The sequence below is a fragment of the Haemaphysalis longicornis genome, unplaced genomic scaffold, assembly GCF_048455015.1.
Source record: "Haemaphysalis longicornis isolate Haplotype H1 unplaced genomic scaffold, Haemaphysalis longicornis Haplotype H1 scaffold_17, whole genome shotgun sequence".
In the NCBI taxonomy this organism is placed as follows: domain Eukaryota; kingdom Metazoa; phylum Arthropoda; class Arachnida; order Ixodida; family Ixodidae; genus Haemaphysalis; species Haemaphysalis longicornis.
Genome location: NW_027526276.1, coordinates 10,289,663 through 10,305,110, shown reverse-complemented (window position 1 = coordinate 10,305,110; position 15,448 = coordinate 10,289,663).

Sequence of the window (15,448 nt, the reverse complement as noted above, 5' to 3'; positions counted from 1 at the left end):
ACTCCCTGAAGTTGTTCATGTTGCCCGGATGAAGCCGTATCACTCACGTTGACAGTGGCCGCCAAATTTTTGCGTGTTGCGTCCTGCTGTTTTGCTGTGTGTGTGTGTTTTTTTTTTTTCAATTTATTTACATCAGGTAAGCATCGAGACGATGCTTTGAAAAAGCGGGGGGGTATTGCCACGACGACATGGTGTACGGGGGTTCACGTTTTTAGCAAGCTGCTGCCGCCGCCAAGCGGCTCCACGGCTTTATGAGCGAGGGGATCGGCCTGGTTGCTCTGTGCTCTTCTTCTTCTTCTCTCTTCTGGCCTGCGGCTGCTGGCTGTTCTGATCGCCGCTCTTCCATCATTAAAACCCCCTTCCACCTGGACTCGGCTTTGTGACGTGACAGTATTAGTAGAAAAACTTGTGCCGTTGCTAAATGTTCATCTTTCAACGGCGTACAAATAATGACAGGTCTCTGCAATTTTTTCAGAATCAGTGGTTTCATATCTTTCATATTTATTCTTTTCAGGCTTCGTACAAATTCGAGACGGTGAAAAACCCAGCAGCACAAAACATAAAACATTGCCAACACAACCGTTTAAAGAATGCAAACACAAATATATTGTAGCCCCCTCCGTCTATAGTTCACGGGCAAAAGGGTTCCAGTTTAGGCTACGTCTGTGGCTATTCGAAGAGTAGGGAGCCAGATACAACAGCAGAAACTACTGAATTCTTTCCCTGTTAGCCACTGGTGACATGGAGGTTAAAGAAGGCAGGAATCATTCGTTCTGTACTTGGAAGCTGAGTGTATACAGAGGCGTCACCACTTAACATCACGAAATACGCCGTTCGTGTATGTCTCTAAAATCAGCGGTATATATACTGGTGTGCTGCCACAGAGGACAAAGACAAGATGGCGAGAAAGGCCGAGGACAAGATGTGCAAGGTCCCTTGCGAAAATTCGGGGTTAAAGCGTTAAGTGAACTTCCACTTGATAGGCGTTGTTGGAGATCTTTGGTTGAGACTTTCATCCTGCAGTGGACGCAACCAGGCTGATGATGATGATGATGATGATATTCAGAGAAGTTTACCGCATTTGTGGATACTTGTATAAAGGTGGCTTCCGCCAAGCTATAGTATTCGCTTGTCAGACCATTCATGTCTTGCATGGTAGATGACTCTCTGTTGTTTATAGAATTGAGAATTTTTTTTATAAAATACAAGGCGATGTCCACTGAAGTCACGGAGTAATACATATTGCTGAAACGCACGTTTGATGTGCTATGAACTCCCCACAGCTTGGCAACCGGTGCTTGCAGGTGCACCTGTCGATGGCACAGAGAAAAGCATCCCCTCAAATTTGGGTCGACCTATTTCATAATTTACGGATATTTCTGCAGACGTTTAAGGGATTTGTGCCACTGCCGGTAACCCATTTGAATGTTCCCCATTGCTGCCAGAAATGGTAAATAACGGACACGTGACGGCAGTAGCGATGGGTGTTGTACATTTTATTTTCACGGACTGTACAACTTGCACTTCTCACTTTGGTCATGTACGGTCATAAGAAGCGTTCACAAATAAGGAAGATCGGACAGTATCCGCAAAGACGTAACTTACAAATGACTTACGTTGTCCCGTAGGTAAGAGATGCACAGGCTCAAAAGCAGTCTCGAGCCGAGCATCAGCAGTGTTAACGCCCATCATCAGTGGCCGGAATTGTGCTGGTAGGATGTTAAGATAACGTTAGGGGCAGGGGCTCGAACCAATTTCTTTGTTTTTAACACTTTGAAGGACATGCACAAAGCCACCGCACTTAAAGTGACCGTCACTGCGCAATTTCGGATTTATTTATCTTTGTCGTGTTATACTCAAACGCCCGGTCCTCAGTTGTGCCTAATAACAACGTGAAAACCAGGTTCACTTGGTAAAATATTTTAGTCTTTCTACGGGAATGACTTGCCTGGAAGCTTTATAGCATAGTTCTCTTACAAAAAATACCAAGAAAAGGGAAAAAAATTGAAACACCAGCGTAAAATTGTTACGCAACCCACAGCATTACCTGCATAAACTCAACCATGTAGTTTATGAAGGGCTTGACAGTCATTGCTTGCGGGCCCCTGGTTATGGTGGGAAACCTATAGTGCAGGTGAGCTCAAGGCACTAGAAAGATCACATGCAAATGATGCATTCGTTATTTATTCTACAGACATAAACGCCAACGGGCAGATGTGTCGCCGGAAGTTAACATTCCGCGAAAACGCCTCAAATAGTTCAAGGTACGGATATTGGACCCTATTTCTACGGTACTAGGCTGACTTCACTTGCAATACTTCGACGGAGTTGCTGTGCCAAAGCAGGTCTACGCATTTCCGTCATCCCCCAGTTATTCCCTGTGGAAACGCATCCAGTGTCGCTGCACCGACACCGCCACGGTCGGCATCTGAATCCGCATACTTCCGAAAGAGTCCGAACTGTTGTCACTCTTAAGCCGACCAAAGTAACGTTTCCATGCTGCATAAAGCATCGTGGTTGGGGTTTTTGTAATCACGAGGGCAGACGATTGCGCTGTTGTGCCAAGCAAATAAAAGCACACACATGGTATGGTTCAAGTCGAACCAGTATCTCCACATCAGCAGCGAAGAGCACTCTCACTCCTTATGTACTCTCAGTAAGGAACCGATTGTATAAATTTGCTATCGTTCTTTTACCTCTCTCGTGTTACCTACACCCATTTGGGTAGGCCAAGAAAATGCAAATTTCAAATGCAATGCGCACATTTTAAAAAATTGAAAAGTAGCCCACCAGCCTCGCGGAACGCTGCTTATAATGAAGCAGTGGGTGATCGAATGTCTAGTTTTCAACGTAATTGTTGGCTTAAGCCAAACAAATGAGAGACAAGAAAGGGAGAATTACAGGTTGTAGCAGAAATAAAGCCAGCCAAAGCAAGTCGAGCCAAAATGCAGAGATACAAAAACAAACGAAGAGCGGCAAATACAACATAGAAGTGCGCTAGCTATTAGTTATTGTGAACAAGCTTTCGTGCTGAAAGCATGTAGGAGGAGTTAATTTTACCGAAGTTTCTTTTGACATTTTCGAAGTGGCTTGTGCCTGTAAATCTTTTTTAAACCGAAAACCTTTCAATTCCTTTCGAAATATCAATTTTATTAGCGTTTTTTTCTGTCTTAAGGTTTTTACAATAATTTGAATGAGTAATTATGAATGAGCTCCGACTTCATCATAACTTGAAAATGAGTTAAGGGAGTCACGGTTTTAGGGGCCTCTATGAAAGGTCAAAATTGGCTCCCCCAACTAGACCGGTAGCGTGAAAAATCGGTTAGAGGTGGGGTACAAGGGTATGGATGTACTGAAAAACTTTACTTTAAAACTATTCCGTTAGTACTCCAACATCAGCACATGTGAACAGCTTGAAATTGAGTGTCAATAGTACATGCAGAGCCAGAGATAGAATGGGCACCTATAACCAAAGCGGGGTAGGAGATTTCCGAGCCTAAATCGAAGTCGCTACAAACACAGAGGCAGGTAAACGAGAACATCGTGCAGTAGTCATTTTAAATCAAAAAGTTTTATAGAACTTTCAAGAAGGAGTATTGAACAAAATTTTGAAGGCCTTCCTTCAACACTTCCTTAAAACTCAGTCGAGTCGTGGCGTGATTTTCATCTGAGGAACAGCATTATCCCGGTGTGTGGCATTTTCTTCTATGCATGATGTGCACTTAGAAATAGGACATGTTGCCAACATAGGTACTGATTTAGAGTGGCTCAGGCGACACCTCAAGCATGATAGAAACTGAAACATCGTTTTCCCTGTAGCTACCGGTTGTTACAACGTGTCCCGCAGCTACTGTTTTAAGCTTGCCTTACTGCGAGCACCATAGACTGGTTTAGTTTAAACATTGATTTAAGCGTTTACATTGTTTCCACATTTTCAGTTTTACTGGATGGAATTATGAGTTTTGTTAGAGTTTTATTCCACATGGGCAAAATAAAATGCCTGAATTCACCGAAAGGGAATTAAGAACGGTTGCGTAGAAGGTCTTCCAATAAATTGCTACTGCCACGATAGTTAGCCGACTCCCCTTGGTGTACTCAGACGGATCCACTGTGCCAAAACAGGATTTACGATTTTCAACCTTCCCCATGCGAACACCTGCAGAAGCGCGTATTCCTTGCTGCTGTTGGGCCGCCATGGTGAATAACCGAAGGCAGACACTTCTGCGAGAGACTGGACTTCTGACTTTTTTGAGACAAAGGGCCTAAGGCTACTAAAGTGCAAAAAAGTTTCCTGGTTGTGTTTGGGCTTTTCACAAGTGCAGATAATTGCGCCGTTTTACAAAGTAAATAAAACGCATTTGTAAACTGGTTAAACAAGAACCCATGTGTGCACAGCAGCAGCAGTGGGCTCTCTCAGTCTTGATATATCCTTCATTAAGAAGCGATTGCACAAACGTTGTTGTCGTTGTTTTTTCCTCCGTTCCGGACCATATAAGCCAAAACGTAGGTCAAGGAGACGTAGGTTTGAGAGACAATACGCCGCTTCATAGAAAAAAGAAACTACGAACTGGAAGGGTTAAAGTAGTAGGACACTGCGCGGCGTGGTGCAGACGAATGCAATATAATGTTAACAGAACAGATGCACACAAGGCGCGGCAAACACGGTTTCTAAGAAAGCTATTGTGTGCACCAGTGGTAGTGTCCTACGTATTTCTGACAAGATTCCTGCTTAACGAGGGCCAAGAAGGGGAGGATTACTCGGTGCAGCAGAAATAAAGCCAGTTGAAGTAACTCTCACCAAAAAGACAAGGATACAAAAGCGAACGTAGCGCTGCAAATATGATGTGACACTGCACAATTTATTGTTAAGTGTGCACACGCTTTCGATTTCAACCAACATAGGAAGAGTTTGGCGCCGAGCAATTTCTACATATTTCTGTTCACGTGTTCCGGAACCTTTATATTTTACCCATATCCATTCAATTGATTTTGAAGAAACGATTTGCATTACCTTTTTTATCTCTCTCATTAGGCGTGTACGATACCTGAACGAATCAACTCATATTAGCCCCTGATTCATACTAAATTGAAGATTTGTTAATGCCGTAACGGTGACAGAACCCTGGCTGTAACATACAAATGTGGGACTCCGAGTAGACCCGTAGTGTAGGAATAGTGTTGGAGGCAGGAAAAATAAAAATCGAAAGACAAATAACCCTATTTGTGAGAGCATTGTGCTAGTACTGCAATCTCAGTATTTTTACACGGCCAGGAGTTGAGCGGTGTTATTATAAATAAGAACGACAGCATGCAAACTTATGGTCCAAAGCAGCGCAGGAGAAAAAGATTGCCGAACTTAAATCTCAGTTGCCACAGTTGCAGAAGTCATTGGCTGAGTACGTCGGGTAATAGTCATTTCATGTTATTTAAAATGGCATGGAATGTTTTCAGAAAAATATTTAAGAAAAGGTCAGGACGTTCTTTTTACAGTTCACTTTCAACCGAAAAACAGTGGTTCCGTGATTTGTATCTGAAAAAGGATTTAGCCCGCGGTACAAGGATATTTGTATATGCAGGATGCCCGCTTTCAAAATACATGTTGCCGCTGAAGTCCCTCAGGTTATAGTGCAAACATGACGGCAACGAAAACATTGCTGTCGCTGTCGCTACGTTTTGTAACACGGCCTGCAACAGTGATTGCCTTGAGCTAAACAAGAGCGCAGATGGACAGCTTCCTTCCACATTGCATACCCTGCTTTACACTCTTCCACTTTGAATGATGTTAAATATTCTTTTGTTGATATTTTTCTTCCACAGAAGTAATTTAAACGATAGACTGTTGTATATTTTTATGACGCTCTTGCGATGAGTTCGTGTTCTAATATTTTGTTTTGCTTTTTTTTACGAAGCTGAGATCGTAAATATAAATGTGGGCTTTTTATTTTATTTAAATTGTATGGTATGTATATATTAACAAAACCTATCAGGAAGAAATGCAGCCGCCCAACATTCTGAGCGGCGCTCGTTTTCGGGAGAACATTTGTGGCTTAAACTTCACTGACGGTCCGGTGGCTGTCGGCTACAGCGCCATGCGATTCCTTCAGTGAAACTTCTGAGCGCTACCAATGATTGTTTGGATCCCAATGTTTCTATTGACTTCCCATGGGCTATGATGGGGAGCAAGTTGCTGTCCGTTTTAGTTTGGCATGTACAAGATGCCTGCAATGTGGTAAGAAACGCCAGAGCGGAAAATGAGTGCAATGAAACCAAATTGGTTTCTGCGTGAAAGGAATGGGTGCTGCGTGACCGACACCAAGCGGAAAAACTGCGGATATATGTTTTTAGAATAAATACCACACTTTGGGACAATGTCGCCACATTCTCTCGGTAATGTACTCAACAATAAGCTGTTTGTAGCCCTTTTCGATTAAAAATGAAGCGACGGAATGTTTTGAGCTTATGGCACCTGTTTAAATGGGACCGTTCAAGATTGTGACCTTAAATATTTTCACTTAACAGCTAAGCTTTGTATTGGTTTCTTCGAGCGCTTTACTAATTGAAAACCTAAGTTTTGCGGTCTCACCTGCAACGAGCGGTAACGGAGAGTATGTCCATTTCTGCAACTTCAAACATTTCCTTAAGCTGCAACGGTGCACTCTCCCTTTTTGAAAATAAATCACGCGATTGGTAATTCAGAGTTTCTGTATAAATATTTCAGTTATAATTCACGCAATATGCAACTGGAATATGAGTTTTTTATATTATTTAGCCATTTTGATTCAATTGCTTGATTTGCATTATCAAATTGAATTATGTCGTCTCCAAGTGCAACTAAATAAAAACGAAATTGTTTAAACCGTGTGAAAAAGGGTCAAATGTTCGTATTGTGTCTGCGCAATAAAAATGTCAATAAGGAAAGCAAATTCTGTGAAGCTAATGCAGTAAGAAGCGTATAATTTAATTTTGTGGTCTTTAATATTGTCTGTTTAGGATGAACGATCAAACACACTGCCCCGAATCGTTTCTCTGAGACGACGCCTTCCCTGTTAGTTGCTGACTACCCCATTTTTCCAAAAAAACAGTCCGCTTCGGAGCAGACGTTGCAGCACCAAAGCTGCCTTTGAATTAGGCGAATTAAGAAGCTTTATAAAAAGATATTATCACACATTTATATTTTAATTGCACAAGAATATCAAAATAAATCTTCCGGGTGCGTAGATTCTTTCTGAACAAACTCTTTTATATTAAAGCAAAGATGAACTAGTCTCATCCAGCGGTTTGGCCGTAATCCGCAATTTGACCTTCATTTAACAGCAGCTGTGCCACACCTTGGAGGCTCGACGTCGTAGTGGAAGCGATATATGGCTTCACCGTCGGAGATGATTGTTGTTGAATAGTCCTGTACAATCTTTGCCCTGTATCGCCTGTTTAGCTTGATCAAAACAGTCTCGGCTGTCTCACTACTGCTGAAAGTCTCCTTCAAACTTGCTGCTGTTTCTTTGTGCAATAAAAATCGCACCCTGTGTTGTTTCTGCACTTGGGGTCCCTGAAGTTCAGAAAATGCCCGCTAGTATCCTCCATGAAGCCTTCTCCTATCCTTCTAAAATCTCGTAACCCTATCTTATCCCCCTTATTGTCCGAGAGCTCCTCTGGCAATACAGCTAAGCTTCCCTCGCTAGACAAGGTTCATGCGTTGAATATTTCCAGGGTTAATTTTCAATGGCGACGTGTCCAAACCACAAGATATACTTAGCAACCCCCTCTGTGTCTCTGTTTTGATTACCACAGTGGAGAGGTGCTCTACAGCTGCTAAGGACTAAGGAAGCCGAGATTTCAAATGGGCAGCCATGGGAGGTGGCGGGCAACTACCACACAAAGGTGGTAAAGTTTTTCTCCTGTGAGGGAGTACCGGTTACGTCACTAAGACCCTTCCAGCATGGTTGAACGTTAATAGTTTAGCACCTGCGGTATCCGGGATGATGGTTACTACCAGAGAAGGCAGCACTCTTTACCTGCGAGGGTTGCGCCCAGAGACCTAGACGAAATAGATAGAGGAAGAGAGAGAGAGAAACTCTTCGAGGGGACGACGTGCTATGGGCGAAAAAATCGCATGCGACCGAAGAAAATAGTTAACAGTCGTGTAGTTGTGTTCCTTCATCCCGTGTTGCCTACCGGAAAAAGCGATTTCAGCTTCGTTTGCAATACAGTTGGTTTTTTCAAAATATTGGGCAGTAAACAACGATGAGTTTTGAAAATTCTCGCACTAACCACTATGTTTCCTTCAGAAGAAGGGCGTATATTTTTACGCAGGAGTTTGTAAATAAGTATTCTATGAAACGTTTTTACCAACGCGTATGAAAAGTATTGGTATGGACTTTATTTAAATGGTGCTTTCTGTAGTACTTCGGTGAAAGAGACCGACCTACAATACCTCATTAGATATCTTACTTTCAATAAATAAATTAGCGCCCTGTTGGTCAGTTGGAATTTTGGCAATTTCAAGGGTCCGTGGAATTTGTTGCCATGTGAAATTTCGCAACGGAAATAGGCACACACACTTGTTCATAAAAGAAATACGTTCGTAAAAGAATTATTACACGTGAAGGATTTTTTTAAGACTTGCGGGGTGCATTTTATAGATTTGAATCCAATAGCTGCATTCAGCACCTATTTCTCAGCAATTTATAAATGATAAGGTTTAAACTCGGCCATAGGAAACATGTTTCTAAGTTAATAGTATCGTCAATGAAGCCTTTTGCATGCCATGTTGTTTGGAACCTGCCCCTGCCAATATATCATGCATAAAAGGCTAATTTAGTTTTGTTTCGTGTGTATTTCAATAAATTGGCATGTTTAGTATGGTTCATATATGGAGTGTGTTTTACGCGAACACATCACTTTCCCATTGTCAGTGTTTTTGGACTGGTTGAACGTAACCAATGCCAATCATGCCTCGTAATTATTAAGAAAATCAGGATTCAATATACTTCTATGTATGTGTTTAAGTCAATGGCGATTTTCCTCTTACGGTTGAAGGTTAATGTGGTTGTCTTGTACATAAAGACGGCATGACCTTATTTAATCTAAAATACTGTAAAATTTTGGCAAAACAGTTCTGCAAAAATATAAAATTACGCGTATCTGAGATAAGCCATTTTTTGCTATCTGGAGGTTTCAGATTCCTCTTAAAGAAAATCATATGTTTTAGTATATTTAGCGAAAAAAAAACCATTGGCAAAACTTTTTAACATTACAAATTAATCAAGGATGGCGCCGAGGGATGGCGCTGGTGAAGCGGGTGCAGCCCCAGCCGCAACAAAAAAACTGTAATGGAATCGAGGCAAAGGTGATCCCCATCGCGAAGCTAGCATAACTAAGCAAACGTCCAAAAGCTGACGAATGCAGGAGCGTACAAACTGGACTGGTGGCGCATTAAGGAGGAGGTACTGTTATGTGGGAGGTAGCCGAAGGCAGAAACGACACAAGACATGCGCAGCCAAATTTTCTGCATGCGGTTTACACATTGCAGAATGGTCACCCGCCAGTTATTAGTACAGGCAACCTGCCTCATTTGCAATTTGTGGAAGCTCTGAGTTCTGGTTATCTAGGAAGTGGACTCTGCGCGGTAAGCAAGAGAATGGTGGTGCCTTAGTTTTTCGTCTGTAAAACATACCACACCAAAAACCGAAGCTGTTAAACGCCGGGGAACATAAATATCCTATTTTTAGAATTCTGGGTTCTTTTCAAAGTCCAAAATATTTGTAATGTACTCGCGAGAATTTAGGCACAACACAGCAGTAACTGTTTATTCCAAAACAGTTATGAACAGGAATTATGATGCAAAGCCAAAACCACGCCTTTCCCCATACGCTGCTGAGAAACCATATCATTGGTGTTTCGTTTAAACAGCGCTGGGAATATGGTACGAGTTAAAACGCACATGGACTCCTTTTTTCTGTCCTTGTGTGGTTCTTTGATCACCGAGTTCGCATTGATGTTCAGTGGTGTTTATTTATCTTAAGAAAAATTATTTGATTTAAGTGGTTGATTCTGACTTTTAACAAATCGACGCTACACAGGTGATGCATCGCGCCGTATTGGAGGCCTCTGGAACATTGTTGACCACATTAGGATCCTTAACCTGCACGGAAATCGCGTAAACCTTTTCGCTTTCTACGTTTGTCGTTGTCCCTTCGAACCCTCGTCCTTGGAGAAAAATTTGCGCCCTCTTACTGAAACGCCATCTCTCCAGTGACGTACAATTATTGAACGCGCTGACGTTTTTACGATATCAACCCTACCCTTTCTAGGATGTGTATTTCTTTAGGGTATGCCCCAAATGAGAGACGGTAGAAAAACCCGAAGCAAGATAAACTAATTTACTGTATACGTGATAGTTCAAAAAGTTAAAATGGAGAAATTTTGTTGGCGCCTTACACTTGCACCGCGAAAAAGAGTCCTCCGGTCTAGCAAAGGTGTTTGGCCATTGAAAAGCTCGGAGCCGGATCCACGTGTTATGCGTTAAAAAGTACGACACCCACCAGCTTGGCAGCAGACGGTATCTTCTCGCCAAGTACTTGGCTGTACGTGAGAACGTAACGAGGTGAGCCATTTTATATAACTAAAATCATGACTTTGGGGAATATCATAGCTGTTGCCGCGCATAACCCAGTACAATGTAGCAGCACTTCAGTGGGTTAGGCAAATTGTACATCTCTTTCTGGCTAGGCTACAGTCCGCTGCCTGTGTAGGCATTGGTAGGTTCTTGTCGATAGAATGGATTTTTTTTTTTCGATTAAATGAACAGGGATTCTGGCTGAACAGCACACAAAGGCCAATTCCTACAATGGCGGTTCAACGCTGCACGTGGTATCAAATATTACACAACCATTCCTGGTTGGTTCATTCCTCGTCCGAGAAAAGCGTGAAGGTACTCCAATATTGCATATATCGGTTTCAAAACAGCGTTATAAGATTTTCCACACCAAGAATGGGAAAACTAAACCGCCCGCCAATTTCTCCTTATTTTTGACAAGCGGCAGTACTAGACCACCAGGAAAATTTCTTGGTGCGAGAGGAAATGGGCAAATTAACCAGTGGAAGAAGGCGCACTATGTGTTGGTCATTTCGAATACATTGATTATTTAGAGGTGGGCATCACTTGTCTATGGAAAACAGGTAAGATCAGAAAGTCTGAATACCTGCAGTAAAGGGAAGGCCTTTTAGATGTCGTTCAGCAGCGCTCCTACCGAATTTGACTCTTTCGACGCAGTGTAATGCAGCCTAAAATGGGCTGTACCTAAAATATTCTAACTCAATTTAAAACTGATCTATACCAGACGTACCTAATCCAATCAACTAGGAGCACATTTTTTTTTTATTCTGCTTAAAGGAGCAAAACGCTGAGCAACAACTTCCAAACAGACGTACCCGACAGAAACCGATCGAGTGACATTGATAAGCAAAGTATGCGACCTGCTATACGAAGACTCGTTGTCACACGTACCAAAAGCGTGGTGAGCAGATATATATCGAAACACTTCACAAGCCACCTAAAGTGTTTGCAGGAGATCTATAAAGGCGCTTTTTTGAGAAACCGTAAACTCTTAAGGAAATGGGGGATCAGAAAAGGGTCCCAGAAACACGCCTTTTCTCTACGCTTGGTTACAATGGCAGGTAACACCAGTACTCACAGCGCGGCGTCGTAGTTTGTGCGACTCCTTTCTGACTTTCTTGGCGGAGCAACTGTGGGAAAGAGGGTGACTAACACGAATAGCGAACGGAAAGAAACACAACTATGCCTGTAATACAGCAATCTTATTGGCAACCGTAAATGTTACGTCAGTGCGTTACATCTCCACCGCGAGCAGGCGTGCAGTCGTCGACATGTGCACAGGCTGTATTTTAGTCGTAGCTTCAGGCTCCACCGGGGAAGCGTCTTTTACAATTATGGCTGTTTATGTAGGGTTTCATAACTTCGTGCTCTCGCTGGCCCGGGTCGCGAAAATGGGCCAGTGTTTTTGCCGTGTTGTGCTTGCGGGGAGCATCGGAGATTATTGAATCAATGCGGAAGGACTGCAGCAACAAATCAAGTGCATCTGATACAAGCAAGTGCAGTATTTACCACGGTGAGAGATTTTCGCTCCTAAAGAAACATTGTAAAGAACCTCCGCTAGAACATTCAAGTGTGTAGGATATACTGGCTGAAGTACTATTCGTGCACTCATGTCAGAAACGTCCAACCACATCTTTGTGTGTGCAGCAGGGTTTTGATGGCCTGGGTGGCGAACGGGGCAGCGTGATTGTTAGCGCGAGCTGCCTGCGAGGGCTAACCCACGTTAGAGCGACGGCCTTGATTGGTCCGGCTTTTGCATTGCGGAGGTGCAGTGAAAGCTTTGTTTTGTTTTTATATAGCGCTTTTATTTGCCCACAATTACGAATGCTGTATGCCCATAATGAACTAGTATTATTCTGGCAAATGTACCTAATGCGAACATCAGAAAAAAGGGGTATGCAACAGACCGCGGCTGCATTCGTCGCCCAAACAGGTGAGCGCTTTAAAAAAATCCACGACGCGTATAAATTCGTGTAATAGAATTTATCACGTAACAATAATTTTGATCATAATCCAAGCGATGACGTCCCCCGTGCACGCCGCTACAGTGTTTCCAGGACGTAGGGAGGCGGATGGGGGTGTTATACTTCATGTACTTCTAGTGCAGAAGCCGAGCAAACCAGATGGACCAACAGCTTTTTAATGCGCGTAGTTTTTGCGCGACATTTTTTCTCGTGTCACCATGCTTGTGTTAAGTACGTTAAGTCAAAAATCGAATTCAGTGATTTCCGCCTTAACCTCGTACGAATGCCGTAATTTTGTACCTTGCATGCTCACAGATGGGTGATATCCGGACGCCCTTCAGAACACTCAATGGACACGACATTATACCACGACTACTGTGAAGCAGGAAGGTTACCCCTTTTAATGGATTCTTCGTGTGAAATTGTGTGACCTTTCCGGCTTTGTTTTACGGATCCGGCTGTCCGCTCTCTCACGATTGTGTTTGGAAAGGAAAAAGAGTGTGAAATAGCTTCTCTTCAATAACAGTTTAAACTTTGTCAAGTTTTCATCACAATGGCCGTGCACCAAAAAAAGAACGACCGCTACGTCGACGAACTTGTGTAGTGGGTAAACGGTACCATGGGGCCTACTTAAACCTGGTTTTTATTTTTAAGCTTTTTACTCCTTCGTTTAATGCAGGCACTGCGTATATAATAACTTTCGCCTTTCCTATTTTCACAGTATGCTTGAGAGCTTCTGCATCTTTCTGAAGCCCTTAATAACTCCTGATATGTTCTGTTGATCTTTCAGAACCCCTTCCTTTCCTGAGTCGCAATTTTTACTGACTCCGAAATTAGAAAGCCAATATACGTGTGAAACTCAAATTGACAAGTTTGTTATATACTCGGAGTGGCCCGAACTGTAGTCGTCAGCACGGGCCGATATGGTTAGACTATCTCTACAAATTTCTAGCCAAGTTTTTTTATCAACGCAGAAATTATACCCAATTTTTATTCAATATTGGCATTGAGCACTTGAGCATAGTGTCTCAACAAAGCAAACGCCATGATCTAATTTTTGGTAGGGCACGTCAATTTATTCTGCCCCTTTCGTTCTGCCGGGAACATGTATATATTCCACCAACCAAAAGCCAAAGAGAAGGGGCGTACCATTGATATTATACATCAGTTATTAAGGCTCCATAAACCACTTGAACTTGATAAGATGAGTCTCTACCGTCATCATTTTGTTTATTTGGTAAAATAGGTGCCGGGTACACTGAAAGTTCCTAATAAGGATTTTCTAGAGTACGTAGGCAACGTTCGAGTTCTTTAAGAGGATTTGTATTCAGTTGCCGCAATGTTCCGGAAGTTCAGTTCCGAGAGTTATTTATTGTTTCCCATCCTGAGTAATTTCTTGGAAAAGGCGAAGAGTTGCACTTGGTAAAATTTATAATTGCGAGCATGTTTCCGAAGCATGACGAGCGTTGACTGAAGATGTGATGCTTACTGTTAAAGGGGAAGATAAATTTTAGTTCGTAAGGTGTCATCTGGAATGACCTAACGTTCTCTTTATCTCACAATTAAGATGCGCTGAGGAATAATTCTTGAAATGAAGTATGCTCTCCTCTTCAAAAATGATTTCTCATCAGAGTCAAACACGACCTGATGGGAATTTTAACATAGAAACATGGCTCACTGGCTTGATTCGATCGCTTTCTCAGGTTTTTATTAGATCACATTCACGTTGTAATTTCAGTTAGGTTCCAAGCCAGCACACCTAAAACCATTTCAGAATTAAGTGGTGATATTTGGCCGGGTGAAAATTCAGTGGCCGTAATACCAGATCGGTTATTCTACCTCAGCAGCTAAGGCATTCTGTAGCAAAGTAAGGGTTCCTTCCCAGTTCTGGCATTTGTTTTGATGAAGACGGAAAAAAAAAAACCAACTTTGAGAATTCAGCACGTGAAAGACTCCCAGACGGTTTGCCTTTGGTACAAATCATAACCTTTTTTCCAACAAAAATATTTCGGTTATACCGCGAATTTTGTCCGAAAAATCTTTTATTATTATTATTATTGTTAGGCTGACTAGGAAGCTGACTTGGCTGACTTAGGCTGACTTGGAAATATCACAAAAATATGTGTATTTCGTAGATAAAAATTGAATTCCCGGGTGCTGGAGTTGTCGTTTCCCTGATTGCTGCAATTTCTTGCGTATTACGATTTGAACTTTTTAAAGTTACCAGCAAGGCATTCTTAATTTCGCAATACAAAAAGCTGTAGCTTGTGATTTTGATGCCAGGTCTTTGTGTAAATATATTTTATATTTTCGAATTTGAGCACTTTTTTGCCATGCAGCTGAATTAATTTGAGTTTTCAGTTTATTTTCCAGAAACCGGTGTAGTTTTCAGTGAAAAAGCTGCCCTAGCAGCTTAACAAAGCACTCGAAGCCACATACAAGGCAATAGCAGCAAGCACAGAGATGTGTAATAAAATTCTGATTACTTAATCATGTAGATTAACATATGAAGCATATCATTGAAACTTTACGAAAGTACCGCGGACAATGAAGCATACGCTATGTAAAATGTGCAAAGATAACAGTGCATCTACATTCTTCCTAGAGAGACAGTATCAGAAGTAATAAGTACGACTAACGTTTTATAGCGATCACAGAGAAAATTTAAATGTGAACCCAAACATTCTGAGCAAACGTACAAGACATACCTAAATTACGATGGAAGAACGACATGTGTGGCTCAGTGGCTAAGGCGTTGCGCTGCTGAGCACGAGGTCGCGGGTTCGATTCCCGGCCGCGGCGGCCGCTTTTCTGATGGAGGCGAAAAACAAAAACGCCCGTGTGTTCGAGATTTCGGCGCACGATAAAG